This window comes from Arachis hypogaea, chromosome 5 (assembly GCF_003086295.3).
Source record: "Arachis hypogaea cultivar Tifrunner chromosome 5, arahy.Tifrunner.gnm2.J5K5, whole genome shotgun sequence".
Classification (NCBI taxonomy): domain Eukaryota; kingdom Viridiplantae; phylum Streptophyta; class Magnoliopsida; order Fabales; family Fabaceae; genus Arachis; species Arachis hypogaea.
Window position 1 is genome coordinate 72,306,414 of NC_092040.1, and position 24,997 is coordinate 72,331,410.

General features: G+C 39.3%; 1 non-coding gene across 1 annotated transcript; it reads left to right on the forward strand.

Moving 5' to 3' along the window:
• Positions 1-15,854: 15,854 nt before the first annotated feature.
• LOC112804982 (small nucleolar RNA R71) lies at positions 15,855-15,962 on the forward strand. The gene has a single exon (XR_003203598.1). It is a non-coding gene; the product is annotated as a small nucleolar RNA R71 (small nucleolar RNA).
• The last annotated feature ends 9,035 nt before the right edge of the window (positions 15,963-24,997 follow it).

Sequence of the window (24,997 nt, forward strand, 5' to 3'; positions counted from 1 at the left end):
ATTCTTGTAGTTTCTCTTGTTAATTTCTAATTTTTGCCTCTTTAGTTTTATGAATACTCTTGTTAATTTCAATTCTTTTCATGCAATTTGATATTTGATGAGCGGATATTTTATACGCTTTTTGGCATCATTTTCATATAGTTTTCACTATGTTTTGTTTAAGTTTTATTCTACTTTCATTGGTTTTAGTGCAAAATTCATATTTTTAGATTCTACTTCGAGTTTGTGTGTTTTATGATGATTATAGGTATTTTTTGGCTGAAATTATGGAGTTTTGGCAAAGTTTGATCCAGAGACAAAGAAAGGACTGCAGATGTTATGGATTCTGACCTTCATGCACTCGAAGGAGCTTTTCTAGAGTTACAGAATTCCAAATGGCGCACTCTCAATAGATTTGGAAAGCTAACATTCAAGGCTTTCTAGAAATATATAATAGTTTATACTTTGCTTTGGAAATAGAGGCCCAAAACTGGCGTTCAACGCCAGCCACCAGCCCCATTCCTGGAGTTTAATGCTCAAAAGGGGGTAGCTGGTGTCCAACGCCCAAAAGGGAGTCCCAAGCTAGCGTTCAACATCCTAAGGGATTGCTTGATGAGAGGACATGAGTCACTTGCAACATGGTGGATTGCTGTAGTGGAGGAGGTTAACTTGATGAGAGGACATGAGTCAATCACTTACGGCTGCCATTGAAGGAATCAGAAAGTTATTGAAGTAGACAGTAAGAAAAGTTAATCCGAAAAGACAAAGCATCTCCAAAACCTCAACCGTTCTCATACCATTGACTTCACACCTATCTAGTAACCTTTTATTTAGTTATCTATTTTATGCGATTTTTTGTAACAAACTAACTTTTCTATCCGCCTAACTAAGATTTGCAAGGTAACCATTGCTTGGTCAAACCAACAATCCTCGTGGGATCGACCCTCACTCACCTGGGGTTTTACTTGGACTACCTGGTATACTTGCCAGTGTATCTGTGCGAAACATGCGGAGTCAATTTTGTGCACCATTTTTTTGGCGCCGTTGCCAGGGATTGTTCGGATTTGACAAACTACCGGATTATCTTGTTGCTTAGATTAGGTACTTTTTACTATTTTGTTTGAGTCTTATATTTTCTTTTTCAAAAAAATAAAAAATATTTCAAAAATCTTTGCTTTTCTTTATTAATCTTTATCTTTTGTTTGAGTCTTTTTATTCTTGTTCTTGTCAAAGTTTCGAACTTCCTTGCTTTCTTTCCCAAAAATTTTCAAAAATAGTGTCTTTTGTTTGAGTCTAGTGTCAATTCTTAAGTTTGGTGTCCCCTGTGTGTTTTTCTTTTCTTTAAAATTTTTGAATTGCTCTTAGTGTTCTTTCTTGGTATTCAATTTGTTCTTGTTTCTTTTCTTGTTTTGATCTTAAAATTTTTAAGTTTGGTGTCTTTTGGTGTTTTTCCTTTCAATTTTCGAAAACTAGTGTCTTTTAATCTAAAAAATTTTAAGTTTGGTGTCTTTTGGTTGTTTTTCTCTTTCTTCATTAATTCAAAAAAAAATAAATATATATCTTTTTTATCTTTATTCAAAGATTTCAAAAATTCCGAGAAAAATTTCAAATTTTAATTTTAAATCATTATCTTATCTTATCTTAATTTCAAATTTCAAATTTCAAATCTTATCTTTTTAAAATCTTTTAAAATCTTTTCATTTAATTTGATTCTTTTCTATCTTATCTTTCTTTTAAATTTTAAAATTCAAAACTTTTTCAAATCTTTACCTTATCTTATCTTAATTTTAAATGAATTAATCTTAGCATACAAGTAATTAGAATTTACAAGTCTTACAAGTGCGAAACTTACTAAAACCCTAAATGCGCTCCAATTCATACGTACAAGTCACGCACTATATAACAGAATTTAGTTTCAATCAAAATCAATTAACACGTGAATATCTCTCTTCCAATCTTCAAAAGATTTCCTTACCTTCTTCGAATCTCTTGCCAAGTTTCTTCGTTCTCCTTCTCGCGTTCTCCCCTGGTCTTTTGGATCTTTTTTCTTCTGCGTTTATCACTTCTTTGGTCTTCGTCATTCACCTGAGTTTTGCAAACTATAATGCTAGCTTCATTTTATTTCAATTTTCTGGTTTCTGAAATCAAATTTTGAAGTCCTTTTGAAGATAATGGATGATTCAACCTCAGATTGTCAGCTCAATCATGGCGAAGTGGATTTAATCTCAGATTGTCAGCTCAATCACGGTGAAGTAGATTTCGAATTTGAATCGAATGAAGTTCCTGAGGTTTGATTTAGTTTCAGTTAATTATGATTTTCTAGCTGAATAATTCATAAACCTAGGCTGTGAAATTAATGCGTGAACATAATCTGTAGATTGAATCTAATATATTAGTTTTGATTAATTATCTACAATTTATAGCAGACGCTCGGGTGTAGATCAGAACTTTTTGGGTGTATTTACAGTTTATGGTTTTTCTTGTTATTTTTAATTGACTTGTTGTCGTTCGGGTGTATATCAGGAGTCCTTGCGTGTATGTTACTTTGATTGTTATTTTTTTTATGAGGTGCAGAAATTTTATAGTATTTTATTATTTTTAACATGTCGTATTTTGCAGCCCCTCTCTGTTGTTGATGAGCAACTTATTCCCAAGGTTTGAATGACTTTTAAAAACCTTGAAGATGCTACAAAATTTTACAAGGACTATGCCAAGGTTGCAGGTTTTTCTACAAGAGTTCGGAGTACAAATAAAAAGGGAAACGAAATTATGAATCAATTGATCACATATAGCAAAGAGGGAAAATGGAAATCTAAAATATCTCCGACCGAGAAGACAAATCCCATAGATGGTGTAAATTGTCCTGCAAGAATTTATATACACACATTGAAGGATGTTGGTGCTTGGATCATTTCGAAGGTCGTGCTGCATCATTCACACCCCTGCTGTCCAACTCAAGCAGAGATGCTCAAATAGCACAGGGAACTAAGCATGTCCGTTCGTCGTACAATAGAGAATAACGAGGAGGCCGGTATCAGACCAAGCAAAACATTCCAATCATTCGTTGTGGCAGCCGGGGGTCACTGCGAGTTAAATTTTATTGAAAAGTATGTGAGGAATTACATCACGAGAGAAGTTTGGAATGTTTTGGAACAAGAAGATGCAAAGGAATTCGGGAAATATTTATTGAGAATGAAAGAGAAGAATCAGAATTTCTTTTTCGAGCTCGAACTCGAGGACGATCAATGGATTAAGCTTGCTTTTTGGGCCGATGCAAGGAGCAGAGCTGCGTTTGAGTATTTCAGAGATGTTATTTCATTTGACACCACCTACAATACAAACAGGTAATATGTTGTTATTGTTTATGCTGCTATATTAATTTTGTTCTACGAATCTACTGCAGAGGTGTATATTGGATGTTACTTGGGTGTATAAATTTATTATATGGGTGTACGTAATGATTTTCATTCTACAATGTTGTAAATTGTTTCAGGTATAATCTGGTTTGTGGTTCTTTTGTTAGGGTGAATCACCACGGTCAGTCAATACTTCTCGGATGCGCTTTGATGAAAAATGAAGAAATTAAGTCATTCAAATGGTTATTTCAATGTTGTCTTCATTGCATGGGGGGAAATGCTCCGAAAGGGTTTCTCACCGATCAATGCGCATCAATGAAAAGGGATATAAAGGCTTGTATACTGGTGCACGAAATTGCAATCACACTTTTGCAATTCCGCACAACTAACCAGCAAGTGCACTGGGTCGTCCAAGTAATACCTTACGTGAGTAAGGGTCGATCCCACAGAGATTGTCGGCTTGAAGCAAGCTATGGTTATCTTGTAACTCTTAGTCAGGATATCAATAATTATCAGGGTTGATTGTAAAAAGCGAAAGAACATGAAATAAGTACTAATTTTGCAGTAATGGGGAACAAGTTGAGGTTTTGGAGATGCTCTATCTTCTGAACCTCTGCTTTCCTACTGTCTTCTTCTTCAAGCACGCTAGGCTCCTTCCATGGCAAGATGTATGTAGGGTTTCACCGTTGTCAATGGCTACCTCCTATCCTCTTAGTGAAAATGTTCAACGCGCTTTGTCACAGCACGGCTAATCATCTGTCGGTTCTCAATCAGGTTGGAATAGAATCCGGTGATTCTTTTGCGTCTGTCACTAACGCCCAGCCCTCAGGAGTTTGAAGCTCGTCACAGTCATTCAATCCTTGAATCCTACTCAGAATACCACAGACAAGGTTTAGACCTTCCGGATTCTCTTGAATGCCGCCATCAGTTCTAGCTTATACCACGAAGATTTTGATTAAGGAATCCAAGAGATATTTACTCAATCTAAAATAGAACGGAGGTGGTTGTCAGGCACACGTTCATAGGTGAGAATGATGATGAGTGTCACGGATCATCACATTCATCAAGTTGAGGAACAAGTGATATCTTAAAATAGAAGCAAGCGTGATTGAATGAAAAACAGTAGTAATTGCATTAATCCATCGAGACACAGCAGAGCTCCTCACCCCCAACCATGGGGTTTAGAGACTCATACCATAGGAGATACAATGAGAAACGTGTAAAGTGTCATGAGGTGTAGATACAATGTCAAAAGATCCTATTAATGTGAACTAGTAACCTAGGGTATACATAAATGAGTAAATGACATAAAAATCCACTTCCGGGGTCCACTTGGTGCGTGCTTGGGCTGAGCATTGAAGCTTTCATGTGTAGAGACTTTTTCTGGAGTTAAACGCCAGCTTTTATGCCAGTTTGGGCATTTAACTCCAATTTTTGTGCCAGTTCCGGCATTAAACGCTGGGAATTCTGAAGCTGATTTGCAACGCCTGTTTGAGCCATCAAATGTCGGGCAAAGTATGAACTATTACACATTTCTGGAAAGTCCAGGATGTCTACTTTCAAACGCCGTTGAGAGCGCGCCAATTGAGCATCTGTAGCTCTAGAAAATCCACTTCGAGTGCAGGAAGGTCAGAATCCAACAGCATCTGCAGTCCTTTCCAGCCTCTGACTCATATTTTTGCTCAGAACCCTCAATTTCAGCCAGAAAATACCTGAAATCTCAGAAAAACACACAAACTCATAGTAAAGTCCAGAAAAGTTAATTTTAACTAAAAACTAATAAAAATATAATAAAAACTAACTAAAATATACTAAAAACATACTAAAAAGAATGCCAAAAAGCGTATAAATTATCCGCTCATCACAACACCAAACTTAAATTGTTGCTTGTCCCCAAGCAACGGAAAATCAAGATAGAATAAAAAGAAGAGAATATACTATAGACTCCAAAATATCAAAGAAACTTAGCTCCAATTAGATGAGCGGGACTAGTAGCTTTTTGCTTCTGAACAGTTTTGGCATCTCACTTTATCCTTTGAAGTCTAGAATGATTGGCATCCATAGGAACTCAGAACTCAGATAGTGTTATTGATTCTCCTAGTTAAGTATGATGATTCTTGAACATAGCTACTTTATGAGTCTTGGCTGTGGCCCAAAGCACTCTGTCTTCCAGTATTACCACCGGATACATACATGCCACCGACACATAACTGGGTGAACCTTTTCAGATTGTGACTCAGCTTTGCTAGAGTCCCCAATTAGAGGTGTCCAGGGTTCTTAAGCACACTCTTTTTGCCTTGGATCACAACCTTATTATTTATTTATTATTTTATATATATATATATGTATATAATAATTTTTTTATTTTTTATTTTTTTTGAATTTTGTATTCACTGCTTTTTCTTGCTTCAAGAATCAATTTGATGATTTTTCAGATCCTCAATAACAGTTCTCCTTTTCCATCATTCTTTCAAGAGCCAACAATTTTAACATTCTTAAAAAAACAAATTCAAAAGACATATGCACTGTTCAAGCATTCATTCAGAAAACAAAAAAGTATTGGCACCACATCAAACTAATTCAACTAGTTTCAAAGATGGATTCGAAATCCTGTACTTCTTGTTCTTTTGTGATTAAAGCATTTTTCATTTAAGAGAGGTGATGGATTCATAGGACATTCATAGCTTTAAGACATGAACCTTAAATTTTATTAATCATGAATTAAGAACAAGACTCAAAAATAGATATAAGATAAGACTAATAGTAATAGAAAACAAAAATTCAAATAGGCTCCTAATGATAGAGGTTATAACAGAGTTAGGACTCAACAACCTTGATTTTGAGAAGTGGATGCTCCCTCAACTTGAGGGGAGAACGTTTGGCATTTCAACTCTTGAAGTTCACGCCCCTGCTTCTCTTGTTCCTTCAGCAATTTGCAGAGCATGCAGTTCTGATTCTGCTGTTCTTCCTTAAGTTGTTCCATAGTTTCTTGCAACTTGTTGATACATGCTTCTAGGCTGGCCCAGTAGTCAATTTCAGGAAATTCAGGGAGGAACTCCTGCGCCCTCTTTTTGATAGAGTTGTCTTGCATTTGTCCTTCCATTGACTTCTTGGTGATTGGATGTTCAATTGGTATGAATTCATCTACTCCCATCTTCACCCCAGCCTCTTTACAGAGCAAGGAGATCAAGCTTGGGTTAGCCAGTTTGGCTTCAGTGGAATTTTTGTTTGCAATTGTGTAGATCTCACAAGCAATCAGATGATGAACCTCCACTTCTCTTCCAAGCATAATGCAAAAACTTGGTGCACAAAATTTGTGATCATCAATGGCGCCATCAACATGGTACGCACAATTGTAATCCCAACTCTTTATCACAACTTCGCACAACTAACCAGCAAGTGCCCTGGGTCGTCCAAGTAATAAACCTTACGCGAGTAAGGGTCGATCCCACGGAGATTGTTGGTATGAAGCAAGCTATGGTCACCTTGTAAATCTTAGTCAGGCAAACTCAAATGGTTATGGATGATGTATGAATAAAACATAAAGATAAAGATAGAGATACTTATGTAATTCATTGGTGAGAATTTCAGATTAGCGTATGGAGATGCTTTGTCCCTTCCGTCTCTCTGCTTTCCTACTGTCTTCATCCAATCCTTCTTACTCCTTTCCATGGCAAGCTGTATGTAGGGTTTCACCGTTGTCAGTGGCTACCTCCCATCCTCTCAGTGAAAATTTTCAACACACCCTGTCACGGCACGGCTATTCAGCTGTCGGTTCTCGATCATGTCGGAATAGAATCCAGTGATTCTTTTGCGTCTGTCACTAACGCCCCACAATCGCGAGTTTGAAGCTCGTCACAGTCATTCAATCATTGAATCCTACTCAGAATACCACAGACAAGGTTTAGACCTTCCGGATTCTCTTGAATGCCGCCATCAATTCTAGCTTATACCACGAAGATTCCGATAAAAGGATCCAAGAGATAAACATTCAAGCCTTGTTTGCTTGTAGAACAGAAGTGGTTGTCAGGCACTCGTTCATAAGTGAGAATGATGATGAGTGTCACATAATCATCACATTCATCATGTTCTTGGGTGCAAATGAATATCTTAGAACAAGAATAAGCTGAATTGAATAGAAGAACAATAGTAATTGCATTAATACTCGAGGTACAGCAGAGCTCCACACCTTAATCTATGGTGTGTAGAAACTCCACCGTTGAAAATGCATAAGAACAAAAGTGATCATTGGCTTCGGCCCCAGAGAGGGAACCAGAAGAACCAAGATGAAAATACAATAGCAAAAGGTCCTATTTGTAGAGAACTAGTAGACTAGGGTTTACTGATGCCAGGGCATCCTGGCTAGTTTTACTAGCCATTTTTTGTATGCTTTAGGTTGGTTTCATGCATTTTCTTAGGCAATAAGCAAGTATTTGGATGAGAATTATATGCATGCCTTGATTCAATCAAACATTGTTAAATATGTGCATTTTCATGAGATTTATGCAAGAATTGTTGGATGTTATGAATGATGCAAAATCTTGTGATTTAGCAAGGCTTTGATGCATGTGTTTGGTTGATGATAGGTGAAGCAAGCAGCCCTGGAGAGTGAACAAAGAGGAGTTGCACGTTGCCAACTTGCACTTCAACTAGAGTGTTCATCAACAACGCCCCAACAATGTAAGGCAGCCCTGGAGAAGCACATTTGGGCGTTGCCAACTTGGAGAAAGAGTGAGTGTTTGAAGGCAACGCCAAGCAGCCCTGAGGAGCTTCGAGGGCGTTGCCAACGTGGGAAGTATAGGCGTTGTTCAAGGCAACGCTGAGCTAGAAGAACTTGGGCCAGGGAGGAGCTTGAGCACGTTGCTAACTTGGGATTCATTGGCGTGTGTAGTGGCAACGCTAGGAAGCAAGCATGGAGCAAGGGGGCAGGGGCTGGCACGTTGCCAACGTGCTGAAAAGAAGGAGTGTTCATCAACAACGCAGCAACCCTGGCAGCTTGACCTTGCTCTCTTCCATGGAGTATATCTTGAGTTGTAGACCTTCAAATGATGCACTCTCAACGGCATTGAAAAGTAGACATCCAGAGATTTCCAACCATATATCATAGTATGGGATTGGCATTCATTTGAAGCTTCAAAAGATGGCTTCATTTAGAGCTTTAGAATCTGAGCACGTTGGCAACGCTGGAAACAAGGGCGTTTTCACCAAAAACGTGTGCGATTTTGGCAGCCTGACCCTGTCTTCTTCAAATGAGCATAACTTGAGTTATAGAGATCCAAATTGAGTGCTTCCAGTTGCGTTGGAAAGCTGACATTCAGAGCTTTCCAACCATATATAATAGTCTATAGTGGAGCATGAAATAGAAGCTCGAATCAGAGTCATCTTTAGGCCCCAAAAACAAGGAAATGAGGTTGAAATTCAAGGCAGCATGAATGAGCCAAGAGAGGAGGGTCAAACACGTTGCCAGGGCCAAAATGAACTGGCGTGTTCCTTGGCAACTCCAGCAACAACGCCCAGGCCAAGAAATTTGGGCTAGGGGCGTTGTTGAGCACGTTATTGGTGGCGTGTTTGACAAAAACGCCCAACCAGGGCAGCCTGACCTTGCCCTCTTCAATGGAGCATAACTTGAGCTAGGAAAGTCCAAATGAAGTGATTCCAGTGGCATTGGAAAGTAGACATCAAGAGCTTTCCAATGATATATCATAGTTTATATTTAGGCAAAGGATTGAAGCTCAAATTCTGGGCAACATTAGGCATGAGAGAAGAGTCAAGAAGAAGAAGAGCAAGTTGTTAGCAACAACTTGGGCCAACAACGCCCAAGTCTCAAAGCTCACTTCCAGGAAAGCCACTTGCACGTTGCCAACGTGCATTATGCTTAGAGTTATTGGCAACAACGCCAAGTCATTGGGCCAAAGCAGTGAAAATGAGCCCTGCTTGACAAGAATTCCTTCATGAAGCTAATCCAACCTCAAGCAAGCAAAGCCCACAAATCTCAACCAATCAAGGCCACAAGAATCATCTAGAATAGTTGATTTTCATTTAATTGTAATTTGCTTTTAATTCAATTTGTAATTTAGAAAAGCCTATATAAAGGCCATAGTTTCATAGAATTGGGGGTGGGATTGAAGGGAGACGGAGGAGACCAATTTGAAATTCTGTGAATTGGCACACTCCATTGATAGTGGGTCTTCGGACCCCTCCCCTTCATACACTCTTCTTCACTTCCCCTTCTCTTCTTCCTTAGTAGTAGTGTAGTTTAATTTGTAGTTTTCATTTATGAATTCTTGAATTCTCAATTTCTGTTTTGAAGTCTCACTCTTTATTTTCATGCACTTTAATTTCATGCAATTTAGTTTTCAGTTGAGAGCAATGATCACTTAATTCCCTTTTCATTAGGGGGAAGAGCTCTGCTTGTTTGAATGCATTGATGAACTCCTCTTTTCCTCCTCAATTCAAGTGGTTAATCCAAAGAGGAAACTCTTGTTCTTCAAAGATTCAACCACCATCGAGAGAGGGGTTAATCTATGTGAATTGTGTGGTAATTTTTGAAGAATGAGCCACATAATTCAGTTTAGAGTTCATCCTTTCATGATTTCCTTAATCAATACACCTTGGTTGGTATGTGAGATGTAACTTTCCTTGGTTGAGATTATGGGGGTTGTGTGGCTGGATTAGAATTGAGCTTCATCTCTTCTCATGAACAATTAGATCACGAGAGTGGCAATTGGTTATGTTGAGAGAAATTGAATCACCAAGAGATTGGGATTCAATTACCCACTTGCCATGGATCTATACCCATGATTGAGAAGGACTTGACTAACATCGATTCAGGAAAACTTGCATCTCTGATCCCTAATGATCCTCTCCATCATTAATTCTTATTTCTTTTGCTTCTAGTTGTTTGACTACCCATAACCCAATTCCCTTCTACATTCTGTCAATTTATTATTCTTGTTATCCACATTCTGTTCCTTTAGTTCTTGCTATTTACTCTTATGTTCTTTAAATTTCTGCAACCTTTAATTCCCTGCAATTTATCTTTGATGTCATTTAAGTTTCTTGCATTTTAAGTTTCCGTTATTTACTTTCATTTTATTTCTCTCCTCTAGTTCTTTAAATTCTTTGCCATTTAAATTCTTGCAATTATGTTCAAAAATCACAAACCTCATGAAATCAAAACCATGTTTGCTTGACTAAATTTACCATTAACTAAAGTTGCTTAATCTACCAATCTCCGTGGGATCGACCTCACTCTTTGTGAGTTTTATTACTTGATACGACCCGGTATACTTGCCGGTTATATGTGAAATCTAAATTTTTACGTATCATTTACAAAGATGAGTAAATTACATAAAAATCCACTTCCGGGCACACTTGGTGTGTGCTTGGGCTGAGCATTAAAGAATTTTCGTGTAGAGACTTCTCTTGGAGTTAAACGCCAGCTTTTGTGCCAGTTTGGGCGTTTAACTACCATTCTTGTGCCAGTTCCGGCGTTTAACGCCGGGCAGTTTTGAGCTGATTTGGAACGCCAGTTTGGGCTATCAAATCTCGAGCAAATTATGGACTATTATATATTGCTGGAAAGCCCAGGATGTCTACTTTCCAACGCTGTTGAGAGCGCGCCAATTGGGTATCTATAGCTCTAGAAAATCCACTTCGAGTGCAGGGAGGTCAGAATCCAACAGCATCTGTAGTCCTTTTCAGCCTCTGAATCACATTTTTGCTCAGGTTCCTCAATTTCAGCCAGAAAATACCTGAAATCACAGAAAAACACACAAACTCATAGTAAAGTCCAGAAAAGTGAATTTTAACTAAAAACAAATAAAAATATACTAAAAACTAACTAAAACATACTAAAAACATACTAAAAACAATGCCAAAAAGCGTATAAATTATCCGCTCCTCACAACACCAAACTTAAATTGTTGCTTGTCCCCAAGCAACTGAAAATCAAATAAGATAAAAAAGAAGAGAATATGCAATGAACTCCAAAAACATCTATGAAGATCAGTATTAATTAGATGAGCGGGGCTTTAGCTTTTTGCCTCTGAACAGTTTTGGCATCTCACTCTATCCTTTGAAATTCAGAATGATTGGCTTCTATAGGAACTCAGAATCCAGATAGTGTTATTGATTCTCCTAGTTAAGTATGATGATTCTTGAACAAAGCTACTTTATGAGTCTTGGCCGTGGCCCAAAGCACTCTGTCTTCCAGTATTACCACCGAATACATACATGCCACAGACACATAACTGGGTGAACCTTTTCAGATTGTGACTCAGCTTTGCTAGAGTCCCCAATTAGAGGTGTCCAGGGTTCTTTAAGCACACTCTTTTTTGCTTTGGATCACAAATTTATTTTTTTCTTTTTCTCTCTCTTTTTTTTCTTTTTTTTTTCTTTCTTTCTTTCTCTCTCTTCTTTTTTTCGAAATTTTTTTTTTGTATTCACTGCTTTTTCTTGCTTCAAGAATCATTTTTATGATTTTTCAGATCCTCAGTAACATGTCTCCTTTTTCATCATTCTTTCAAGAGCCAACATTCATGAACAACAAATTCAAAAGATTTATGCACTGTTTAAGCATACATTCAGAAACCAAAATATTGCCACCACAAAATAATTAATCTGTTATAAAATTTAAAATTCATGCAATTCTTCTCTTTTTCAATTAAGAACATTTTTCATTCAAGAAAGGTGATGGATTCATAGGGCATTCATAACTTTAAGGCATAGACACTAAGACACTAATGATCAAAAGACACAAACATGGATAAACATAAGCATGATTTTTCGAAAAACAGAAAAATAAAGAACAAGGAGATTAAAGAACGGGTCCACCTTAGTGATGGCGGCTTGCTCTTCCTCTTGAAGATCTTATGGAGTGCTTGAGCTCCTCAATGTCTCTTCATTGCCTTTGTTGCTCCTCTCTCATGATTCTTTGATCTTCTCTAATTTCATGGAGGAGGATGGAATGTTCTTGGTGCTCCACCCTTAGTTGTCCCATGTTGGAACTCAATTCTCCTAGGGAGGTATTGATTTGCTCCCAATAGTTTTGTGGAGGAAAGTGCATCCCTTGAGGCATCTCAGGGATTTCATGATGAGAGGGGTCTCTTGTTTGCTCCATCCTTTTCTTAGTGATGGGCTTGTCCTCATCAATGAGGGCATCTCCCTCTATGTCAACTCCAACTGAATAACAGAGGTGACAAATGAGACGAGGAAAGGCTAACCTTGCCAAGGTAGAGGACTTGTCCGCCACCTTATAAAGTTCTTGGGCTATAACCTTATGAACTTCTACTTCCTCTCCAATCATGATGCTATGAATCATGATAGCCCGGTCTATAGTAACTTCGGATCGGTTGCTAGTGAGAATAATTGAGCGTTGGATAAACTCCAACCATCCTCTAGCTACGGGCTTGAGGTCATGCCTTCTCAGTTGAACCGGCTTTCCTCTTGAATCTCTCTTCCATTGAGCGCCCTCTTCACAAATGACTGTGAGGACTTGGTCTAACCTTTGATCAAAGTTGACCCTTCTAGTGTATGGGTGTTCATCTCCTTGCATCATGGGCAAGTTGAATGCCAACCTTACATTTTCCGGACTAAAATCCAAGTATTTCCCCCGAACCATTGTAAGCCAATTCTTTGGGTCCGGGTTCACACTTTGATCATGGTTCTTGGTGATCCATGCATTGGCATAGAACTCTTGAACCATTAAGATTCCGACTTGTTAAATGGGATTGGTAAGAACTTCCCAACCTCTTCTTCGAATCTCATGTCGGATCTCCGGATATTCACTCTTTTTGAGTTTAAAAGGGAACTCGGGGATCACCTTCTTCAAGGCCACAACGTCATAGAAGTGGTCTTGATGCACCCTTGAGATGAATCTCTCCATCTCCCATGACTTGGAGGTGGAAGCTTTTGCCTTCCCTTTCCTCTTTCTAGAGGTTTCTCCGGCCTTGGATGCCATAAAAGGGTTATGGAAAAACAAAAATCAATGCTTTTACCACACCAAACTTAAAAGGTTTGCTCGTTCTTGAGCAAAAGAAGAAAGAAGAGAGTAGAAGAAGAAGAAATAAAGGAGATGGATATGGCTTTGTGGTTCGGCCAAAGGGGGAGAAGTAGTGCTTAGGTTGTGTGAAAATGAAGGAGTGAAGATGGGCTTATATAGGAGTGGAGAGAGGCGTAGGGTTCGGCTATGGGAGGGTGGGTTTGGGAGGGAAAGTGGTTTGAATTTGAATGGTGAGGTAGGTGGGATTTTATGAAGGATGGATGTGAGTGGTGAAGAGAAAGATGGGATTTGATAGGTGAAGGATTTTTGGGGAAGAGGCGTTGAGGTGATTGGTGAATGGGTGAAGAAGAGAGAGAGTGGTGGGGTAGGTGGGGATCCTGTACAGTCCACAGATCCTGAGGTGTCAAGGAAAAGTCATCCCTGCACCAAGTGGCGAGCAAAAATGCTCTTTATGGCAATTCTGGCGTTAAACGCCGGGCTGGTGCCAACTTATGGCGTTTAACGCCAACTTCTTGCCCTTTCCTGGCGTTTAACGCCAGTCTGGTGCCCCTTTCTGGCGTCAAACACCCAGAATGGTGCCAGACTGGGCGTTAAACGCCCATTTGCTGCCCTTAAACGCCAGCAAGGTCTTCCTCCAGGGTGTGCTATTTTTCTTTCTGTTTTTCATTCTGTTATTGCTTTTTCAATTGATTTTGTGACTTCCCATGATCATCAACCTACAGAAAACATAAAATGACAAAGGAAAAATAGATAAATATAATATTGGGTTGCCTCCTAACAAGCGCTTCTTTAATGTCAGTAGCTTGACAGTGGGCTCTCATGGAGCCTCACATATGCTCAGAGCAATGTTGGAACCTCCCAACACCAAACTTAGAGTATGAATGTGGGGGTTCAACACTAAACTTAGAAGTTGGTTGTGGCCTCCCAACACCAAACTTAGAGTTTGACTGTGGGGGCTCTGTTTGGCTCTGTTTTGAGAGAAGCTCTTCATGCTTCCTCTCCATGGTTACAGAAGGATATCCTTGAGCCTTAAACACAAGGGATTCTTCATTCACTTGAATGATCAATTCTCCTCTGTCAACATCAATCACAGCCTTTGCTGTGGCTAGGAAGGGTCTGACAAGGATGATGGATTCATCCATGCACTTCCCAGTCTCTAGGACTATGAAATCAGCAGGGATGTAATGGTCTTCAATTTTTACCAAAACATCCTCTACAAGTCCATAAGCTTGTTTTCTTGAATTGTCTGCCATCTCTAGTGAGATTCTTGCAGCTTGCACCTCAAAGATCCCTAGCTTCTCCATTACAGAGAGAGGCATGAGGTTTATGCTTGACCCTAGGTCACACAGAGCCCTCTTGACGGTCATAGTGCCTACTGTACAAGGTATTGAGAACTTCCCAGGGTCCTGTCTCTTTTGAGGTAATATCTGCCTAGACAAGTCATCCAGTTCTTTGGTGAGCAAAGGGGATTCATCCTCCCAAGTCTCATTACCAAATAACTTGTCATTTAGCTTCATGATTGCTCCAAGGTATTTAGCAACTTGCTCTTCGGTGACATACTCATCCTCTTCAGAGGAAGAATACTCATCAGAGCTCATGAATGGCAGAAGTAAGTCAAATGGAATTTCTATGGTCTCATTATGAGCCTCAGATTCCCATGGTTCCTCATTAGGGAACTCATTGAAGGCCAGTGGACGTCCATTGAGGTCTTCCTCAGTGGCGTTCACTGCCTCTCCCTCCTCTCCAAATTCGGCCATGTTGATGGCCTTGCACTCTCCTTTTGGATTTTCTTCTGTATTGTTTGGAAGAGTACCAGGAGGGAGTTCAGTAATTTTCTTACTCAGCTGACCCACTTGTGCGTCCAAGTTTCTAATGGAGGACCTTGTTTCAGTCATGAAACTCTGGGTGGTTTTGATTAGATCAGAGACCATGGTTGCTAAGTCAGAGTGGCTCTGCTTAGAATTCTCTGTCTGTTGCTGAGAAGATGATGGAAAAGGCTTGCCATTGCTAAACCTGTTTCTTCCACCATTATTGTTATTGAAACCTTGTTGAGGTCTCTCTTGATCTTTCCATGAAAGATTTGGATGATTTCTCCATGAAGGATTATAGGTGTTTCCATAGAGTTCTCCCACGTAATTCACCTCTTCCATTGAAGGGTTCTCAGGATCATAAGCTTCTTCTTCTGATGAAGCGTTCTTAGTACTGCCTGGTGCAGCTTGCATTCCAGACAGACTTTAAGAAATCATATTGACTTGCTGAGTCAATATTTTGTTCTGAGCCAATATGGCATTCAGAGTATCAACCTCAAGAACTCCTTTCTTCTGATTCGTTCCATTCTTCACAGGATTCCTTTCAGAGGTGTACATGAATTGGTTATTTGCAACCATTTCAATCAGTTCTTGAGCTTCTGCAGGCGTCTTCTTCAGATGAAGAGAGCCTCCAGCAGAACTATCTAATGACATCTTGGACAGTTCAGACAGACCATCATAGAAGATACCTATGATGCTCCATTCAGAAAGCATGTCAGAGGGACACTTTCTGATTAATTATTTGTATCTTTCCCAAGCTTCATAGAGGGATTCTCCTTCCTTCTGTCTGAAGGTTTAGACTTCCACTCTAAGCTTACTTAATTTTTGAGGTGGAAAGAACTTTTCCAAGAAGGCATTGACTAGCTTTTCCCAAGAGTTCAGGCTTTCTTTAGGTTGTGAGTCCAACCATGTCCTAACTCTGTCTCTTACAGCAAAAGGGAATAGCATAAGTCTGTAAACCTCAGGGTCAACCCCATTAGTCTTGACAGTGTCACAGATTTGCAAGAACTCAGCTAAAAATTGATGAGGATCCTCCAATGGAAGTCCATGGAACTTGCAATTCTGTTGCATTAGAGAAACCAATTGAGGCTTAAGCTCAAATTTGTTTGCTCCAATGGCAGGGATAGAGATGCTTCTCCCATAGAAGTCGGGAGTAGGTGCAGTAAAGTCACCCAGCACCTTTCTTGCATTGTTGGCATTGTTGTTGTTTTCGGCTGCCATGTCTTCTTCTTGTTTGAAGATTTCTGTTAGGTCCTCTACAGAGAGTTGTGCCTTAGCTTCTCTTAGCTTTCGCTTCAAGGTCCTTTCAGGTTCAGGGTCAGCCTCAACAAGAATGCTTTTGTCTTTGCTCCTGCTCATATGAAAGATAAGAAAACAAGAAAATATGGAATCCTCTATGTCACAGTACAGAGATTCCTTGAGGTGTCAGAGGAAAAGAAAAATGGAAGGAAAAGGTAGAAAATTTGAACTTATCAAGAAAGATGGAGTTTGAATTGTGCATTAAGGATGAGTGTTAGTCCATAAATAGAAGGATGTGAAAAGAGGGGAGAAATTTTTGAAAATAAATTAAAAGGATTTTAAAAACATTTTGAAAAATACTAATTGATTTTCGAAAACTAAGAGTGGAAAAGAAATCAAGTGATTTTTGAAAAAGATTTTGAAATTAGAAATTAGAAAGATATGATTGAAAACTATTTTGAAAAAGATGTGATTTAAGATATATGATTTGAAAAGTTATGGTTTTAAAAAGATGTGATTGAGAAGATATGATTTGAAAAAAAATTTAAAAAGATTTGATTTTAAAAATTAATAACTTTGCTAACAAGAAAAGATATGATTCAAACATTAAACATTTCTCAACAGAAAAGGCAACATACTTGAAATGTTGAATCAAATCATTAATTGATAGCAAGTATTTTTGAAAATGGGAAGAAATTGATTTTGAAAAAGATTTGATTGAAAAGATTTGATTTGAAAAAGATTTGATTTTGAAAAATGTTGAAAACTTGAAAAAATTTGAATTGAAAACAGAATCTTCCCTCTTGTGCCATCCTGGCGTTAAACGCACAGAATGGTGCACATTCTAGCATTTAACGCCCAAAGCACTACCCTTTTGGGCGTTAAACGCGCAGCCAGGCACCCTGGCTGGCGTTTAAACGCTAGTTTATCTTCCTCACTGGGCGTTTTGAATGCCCAGCTTTTTCTGTGTAATTTCTCTGCTGTATGTTCTGAGTCTTCAATTCTCTGTATTATTGACTTGAAAAGACAAAAATATTTTTGGATTTTTAATGATGAAGAATAATCAAGATGGAACTAAAATAAAATAACAATGCATGCAAGACACCAATTTTTGATAGAGTTGTCTTGCATTTGTCCTTCCATTGACTTCTTGGTGATTGGATGTTCAATTGGTATGAATTCATCTACTCCCATCTTCACCCCAGCCTCTTTACAGAGCAAGGAGATCAAGCTTGGGTAAGCCAGTTTGGCTTCAGTGGAATTCTTGTTTGCAATTGTGTAGATCTCACAAGCAATCAGATGATGAACCTCCACTTCTCTTCCAAGCATAATGCAATGAATCATCACTGCTCTCTTGATAGTGACCTCAGAACGGTTGCTAGTGGGCAATATGGAACGCCCAATAATGTCTAGCCAGCCTCTTGCAATTGGTTTGAGGTCTCCCCTCTTGAGTTGGTTTGGGACACCTTTTGAATTGGTTATCCACTTAGTTCCAGGGAGGCAAATGTCCTCTAGAACTTGATCCAACCCCTTATCTGCTCTCACCATTATCCTATTAAAGGATTCAGTATTATCTTGCAGTTGAGGCAATTTGAAGACCTCTCTTATTTTGTCCAGATGGAAGTAGATAACTTTCCCTCTGACCATGGTTCTGTAAGTATGGAAAGCAGTTCCAGTCATTCTCTGCTTATCTGTCAGCCACAGATTTGAGTAGAATTCCTGAACCATATTTCTTCCAACCTTTATCTCAGGATTGGTTAGAACTTCTCATCCTTTGTTTCGAATTTGCTTTTGGATCCCCGGATATTCATCTTCTTTTAGATCGAATTTGACTTCCGGGATCACTGACCTCAGACCCATTATTTTGTGATAATGGTCTTCATGTTCTTTGGTTAAGAACTTCTCTTGATTCCAAAAACTCTTTGGATTATTCTCTTTCTTGCCTCTTAAATTGGTTTGTTTTCCCTTAGGAGCCATGATCTTGATGAATCTTGGCTTAGTGATCACGGAAAAGCACACCAAACTTAGAGGTTTGCTTGTCCTCAAGCAAAAGAAAGGAAAGAGGGGAGAGAGGAGGAGAGAAAATTCGAATGGTGGGGAGAAAGGGGTGGTCGAACGTGTATTTATAAGGGAGGGGGAGAGATTTCAAAAATTTTGAAGGAGATTTGAGAAGATATGGAAAGAATTTGAGAAAAATTTGAGTTTTTGAAGAAGATTTGGGAAGGATTTGAGAGAGATTTGAAGAATGATTTTAATTTTTGAAAATTTGAAGGTGAATGATGAAAGTTTGAAATGTGTTTATGTAGAAAATTATGGATCAAAATAGGAAAGTTTGAAAAAAATTTGATTAGAAAGCGAAATCTCCGTCCCCCACCTTTCTGGCGTTAAACGCCCAGAATGGTATCCATTCTGGCGTTTAACGCCCAAATGCTGGCCATTGTGGGCGTTTAACGCCCAGCCAAGTATCCTGGCTGGCGTTAAACGCCAGAATCCCCTTCATCACTGGGCGTTTTGCTAAACACCCAGGATGCTGCACACCTGGCGTTAAACGCCCAGAATGGTGCCCATTCTGGCGTTTAACGCCCAAAATGGCACCTTTACTGTCGTTAAACGCCCAGAATGGTGCCCATTCTGGCGTTTAACGCCCAAAGTACCCTTTACTAGCATTTTTTTGCCAGCAAGCTCTTTTTCTCTATTTTTTGCACTGAATCCTTCTGTAACTCTGTGAATTCCTTCAATTTTGATATTTGCCCTTTGAGAATATATATCAAATTTTGATTAAACAAAACAGATAACCTGCTAATGGCTGGGTTGCCTCCCAGCAAGCGCTTCTTTATTGTCTTTAGCTGGACCTTCACTGAGGATCATTCAAGCCTCAGTTTTGAGCATTCTTGCTCAAAATTGCTTTCAAGATAATGCTTGATCCTCTGTCCATTAACAATGAACTTTTTGTCAGAATCAGTATCCTGAAGCTCAACATATCCATATGGTGACACTCCTGTAATCACATACGGACCCCTCCACCGGGATTTAAGTTTTCCTGGGAACAATCTGAGCCTAGAGTTGAAGAGCATAACTTTTTGTCCTGGCTCAAAGACTCTGGATGACAACTTCTTGTCATGCCACTTCTTTGCCTTTTCCTTATAAATCTTTGCATTTTCAAAGGCACTAAGTCTAAATTCATCTAGCTCATTTAGCTGGAGCAATCTTTTTTCACCAGCTAACATAGCATCCAGGTTTAGGAATCTGGTTGCCCAGTAGGCTTTATGTTCCAGTTCCACGGGCAGATGACAGGCCTTGCCATACACAAGTTGGTATGGAGAGGTTCCTATTGGAGTCTTGAATGCTGTTCTGTATGCCCACAGAGCATCATCCAAGCTCTTTGCCCAATCCTTTCTTCGGGCAATTACAGTCCGTTCTAGGATTCTTTTTAGCTCTCTGTTAGAGACTTCAGCTTGCCCATTTGTCTGTGGATGATACGAGGTTGCCACTTTATGGCTAATTCCATATCGGACCATAGCAGAGTAAAGCTATTTATTGCAGAAATGAGTACCCCCATCACTGATTAGGACTCTGGGAACACCAAATCTGCTGAAGATGTGTTTCTGGAGGAATTTTAGCATGGTCTTAGTATCATTAGTGGGTGTAGCAATTGCTTCTACCCACTTAGATAAATAGTCCACTGCCACCAGAATGTAAGTGTTTGAGTATGATGGTGGGAACGGACCCATGAACTCAATCCCCCACACATCAAACAATTCAATCTCTAAGATCCCTTGTTGAGGCATGGCGTATCCATGAGGTAAGTTACCAGCTCTTTGGCAGCTGTCACAGTTACGCACAAACTCTCGGGCATCTCTATAGAGAGTATGCCAGTAGAAGCCACATTGGAGGACCTTAGTGGCTGTTCGCTCACTTCCAAAATGTCCCCCATACTGTGATCCATGGCAGTGCCATAGGATCCTTTGTGCTTCCTCTCTGGGTACACATCTATGGATCATTTCGTCTGCACATCTCTTAAAGAGATATGGCTCATCCCATAGGTAGTACTTGGCATTTGAAATTAATTTCTTTCTTTTAACCCTGCTGTACTCCTGGGGTATGAACCTCACAGCTTTATAATTTGCAATATCTGCAAACCATGGAGCTTCCTGAATGGCAAAGAGTTGCTCATCTGGGAAAGACTCATAGATCTCAGTAGAAGGGAGGGACGCCCCAGCTACTGGTTCTATTCGGGACAAATGATCAGCTACTTGGTTCTCCGTCCCTTTTCTGTCTCTTATTTCTATATCAAACTCTTGCAGAAGCAACACCCATCTTATGAGCCTGAGTTTTGAATCATGCTTTGTGAGTAAGTACTTAAGAGCAGCATGGTCAGTGTACACAATTATCTTTGATCCTACTAGATAGGATCTAAACTTGTCAATGGCATAGACCACTGCAAGTAACTCTTTTCTGTGGTTGTGTAATTCTTCTATGCATCATTTAGAACACGGTTGGCGTAATAAATGACATGCAGAAGCTTGTTATGCCTCTGTCCCAACACTGCACCAATGGCGTGGTCACTGGCATCACACATTAGTTCGAATGGTAATGTCCAGTCTGGTGCAGAGATGACTAGTGCTGTGACCAGCTTAGCTTTCAGAGTCTCAAATGCCTGCAGACACTGTGTGTCAAACACAAATGGTGTGTCAGAAGCTAGCAGGTTGCTCAGAGGTTTTGCAATTTTCGAAAAATCCTTTATAAACCTTCTGTAGAATCCTGCATGCCCCAAAAAGCTTCTGATTGCCTTAACATTGGCAGGTGGTGGTAATTTTTCAATTACTTCTACCTTTGCCTTATCCACCTCTATTCCCTTGCTTGAAATTTTGTGCCCAAGGACAATCCCTTCAATCACCATAAAGTGACACTTCTCCCAGTTTAATACCAGGTTAGTCTCTTGGCACCTTTTCAGGACAAGTGCTAGGTGGTTAAGACAGGAGCTGAATGAGTCTCCATATACTGAGAAGTCATCCATGAAGACTTCCAGGAATTTCTCCACCATATCAGAGAAGATGGATAGCATGCATCTCTGAAAAGTTGCAGGAGCATTACACAGACCAAAAGGCATTCTCCTGTAGGCGAACACGCCAGAAGGGCAAGTGAATGCTGTTTTCTCTTGGTCCTGAGGATCTACTGCAATTTGGTTGTAACCTGAATAGCCATCCAAAAAACAGTAATAATCATGACCAGCTAGTCTTTCTAGCATTTGGTCTATGAATGGTAAAGGAAAATGATCCTTTCTGGTGGCTGTATTGAGCCTTCTGTAGTCAATACACATACGCCACGCTGTAACTGTTCTTATAGGAATGACAAACCCCATTTGTAGGGTCTATCTTGTATTGATTTTTGGGGATTTTATCACCTTTCACCCACATTTATTCAATAAAATAGCATGGTTTTGTATATTCTCCTTTAATTGTGCTTAAGAGTGAAAACATGCTTTTTAGATCTTAAAATAGCTAAATGTAATTTACCTTGATTCCATTAGATGCCTTGATATGTTTGTTAAGTGATTTCAGATTTAGGAGGCAAAGATTGGATCAAGGGAATGAAGAAAAAGCATGTAAAGTTGGAGAACTCATGAAGAAATGAAAAGAACCGGAAAGCTGTCAAGCCGACCTCTTCGCACTTAATTGACCATAACTTGAGCTACAGAGGTCCAAATGATGCGGTTCCAGTTGGGTTGGAAAGCTAACATCCGAGGCTTCAAAATGATATAAATTTTGCCACATGTTGCTTCGCGTTCAAGGGCGCGCACGCGCACTTTGCGCGCGCGCGCCGATTCTGTCCTTGCCCACTTTAATGAAATCGTCCCCAGCGGTTTTAGGAGCCTTGTGGGCCCAATCCAACTCATTTCTGATGCTATTTAAGTCAAGTATTGAAGGGGAATCAACATACTTTTCATACTTTTGATCATTAGCTTAGTTTTAGGAGTTAGAGTTAGTTTTAGAGAGAGAAGCTCTCACTTCTCTCTAGGATTAGGAATTAGGGTTAGATTAGGATCTCATAATTCTAGGTTTAATTCAAGTCTCCTTCTACTTCTACCTTCAAGTGGTGATTGCTACACTTTGGTTCTTCTCTCTATCCCTATCCTCTTGTTGTAATTTCTCTTATTTTGTTTCTAGGTTTTGTAGTTGAGATATTCTTGTTCTTTTGTTTTCTTTTAATAATGCAATTTGAGATAATTCATGTGATTGTGATGTTGTTGGTTGTTGTTTTGTTAATCCTTTGTAATTGTTAGTTGTTGATTCCTTTTATTCTTACAAATAAAAATGCTTTCTTTCATTACCCTCCAAGTGTTTGATGAAAGGCTTGAGAGGATGTTAGAGTAGGACTTTATGTTCTTGGCTTGAGAAGGTAACTTAGGATTTCTTGAGTCACTAGTGTCCAATTGATTGCTAGTTGATAGCCATTAACTCTAGCCTTCATTAATCCAATTAGTGGAAAGCTAGGACTTATGGACTAGGATTGATATAACTCACTTGACTTTCCTTTGTTAATTGATTTAAGGATGACTAAGTGGGATTAATCCTTGCAACTACCATACTTGTGGCTAGTGATAATGATGAAGACCCTTGACAACCAAATCTTGCCAAGACCATTTTGTTAATAAAGTTTTCTTACCATTTACTATTCATGTTTCTCCTCTAAAACCCCAAATATAACTCACAACCAATAACAAAACCCTTTATTGTAAATCCTAGGGAGAACGACCCGAGGTTTAAATACTTCGGTTTATAGAAATTAGGGGTTTGTTACTTGTGACAAACAATCTTTTGTATGAGAGGATTATTGTTGGTTTAGAGACTATACTTCGACGAGATTTTATTTGAAAAATTCTAAACCGTCAAAAATCCAATCGTCAAAATGGCGCCGTTGCCGGGGATTTGCAATGGTGTTGTGTTATTGGTTATTGTACATATGTGAATATTGTGAATAGGTTTATCTTTTGTATGTTTCTTAATTTTTGTTAGTTTTATTTTGTTTTTCCATAATGAGTTCTCACTTTGGCTATGAGTTTGGCTCTAATTGTGTTGTAGGGAATGTGAACTTCAATGCTAACATGTACCAAGGATGGAACACTCCAAGATGGGAGGAGCCTCAAGGAATTGATCACTCCCATTGGCATCAACCTCCGGACACTTATAGGTATAATTCTCATCCTAATGCATGTCAATTCAATGGTTATGGTGACTCCTTTTATGACAATCAACCACCACCATATACCTATGAATCTTATCCTCAACATGATGCTCAACCATACTCACAAGCCCCATATCACCAAAACCCTCCATATGACCCCAATCCTTATCCACCATACTCACCACCTTATGAGCCATATGAACCATACATGGAACCACCACCATTCCAACACAATTACTCTCAAGAACCACCTCAATGCACACCATCTCCATACCCTTACCAAGAAGAACCACCTTTCTACTATAAACCCTCTCTCCAAAATAATGAACCCTCTTATCCACCCCAAGCCTCAATAGATGACTCTCTCACATTGCTACTTCAAGGACAAGCGGATATGCAAAGGAACACCCTAGAGTTTGTGACTAACTTGACCAAGGTAGTGTCTACCTTAGCCTACAAATTTTTGAACACTCAAGGTGCTTCCGTGGCCACATGTGAAGAATCCATTGAAGATCATAGCATGAAGGAGAGATTGGAAAACCCGGTGGAAAATGAGGGAGGCTATTTTGTATTAGAGCAATTGGAGGAGCCTATGGTTATTGAAGAAAAGGAAGAGGTGGTTGAAGATTTAGGAGATGTTGAAAGTCCATGGGAATGTAGCATCATGGAGAACTCTTCCAAGAAGCTTGATATTGATGTTGAGGAGGGTGCGCAACCTCCAAGGCATATCATCGTTGGAGACTTGGAAGAGGCTTATCAAGAGATGGATTCAATCATGAATGAATTTCTCTCTACAATGGAATCCTCTCCCATTGGACATGGAGTTGAAATTATAGAAAAGTGTGCACAACCTCCCATACCCTTGGTGAACTATGAAGAAGAGAGTGAATCAAAAGAGAGCTACCAAGAGGAAAAAGTTGGCATGGTGTATATTGAAATTGAAGAAGCTTGTGAAGAGGTGGAAACAATCAAAGAGGAGCACAAGGAAGTAGACCTTGCATTGTCTAAGTGTGGGGAGGCCCCCCTTCCCAAGCCACCATCACCTAATATAACATTCAAGTGGGTAAAATTTCTATCCCCAAGCTTCACTTTCTCACTTGAATATGGTTTGATTGAAAATGATGGTCAACGTAGAGCTCTTTGTAGAGTTAAGAGTAAGAGGGAGTGGTGTAATGGTTGGAAAAAGAATGTTAGGCTCATTAAGGTTAAACCCTCAAGGCATAAATACTATGGTTGGAGGAATGCCAAATTGTATGGGTCTAGAAGGCGAATTTGGTGCATAAAGGAGAATTCTATATGCCTACCACCCAAGTTGAATCGTGATGATCAACTAGAAGATGGGTGTGAAAATAAGATATGGGATCCCGGATCACAACATGAAGACCAATTTTGGGAGCTCATATCTTGGGGAGAACCTCACCCAAGTT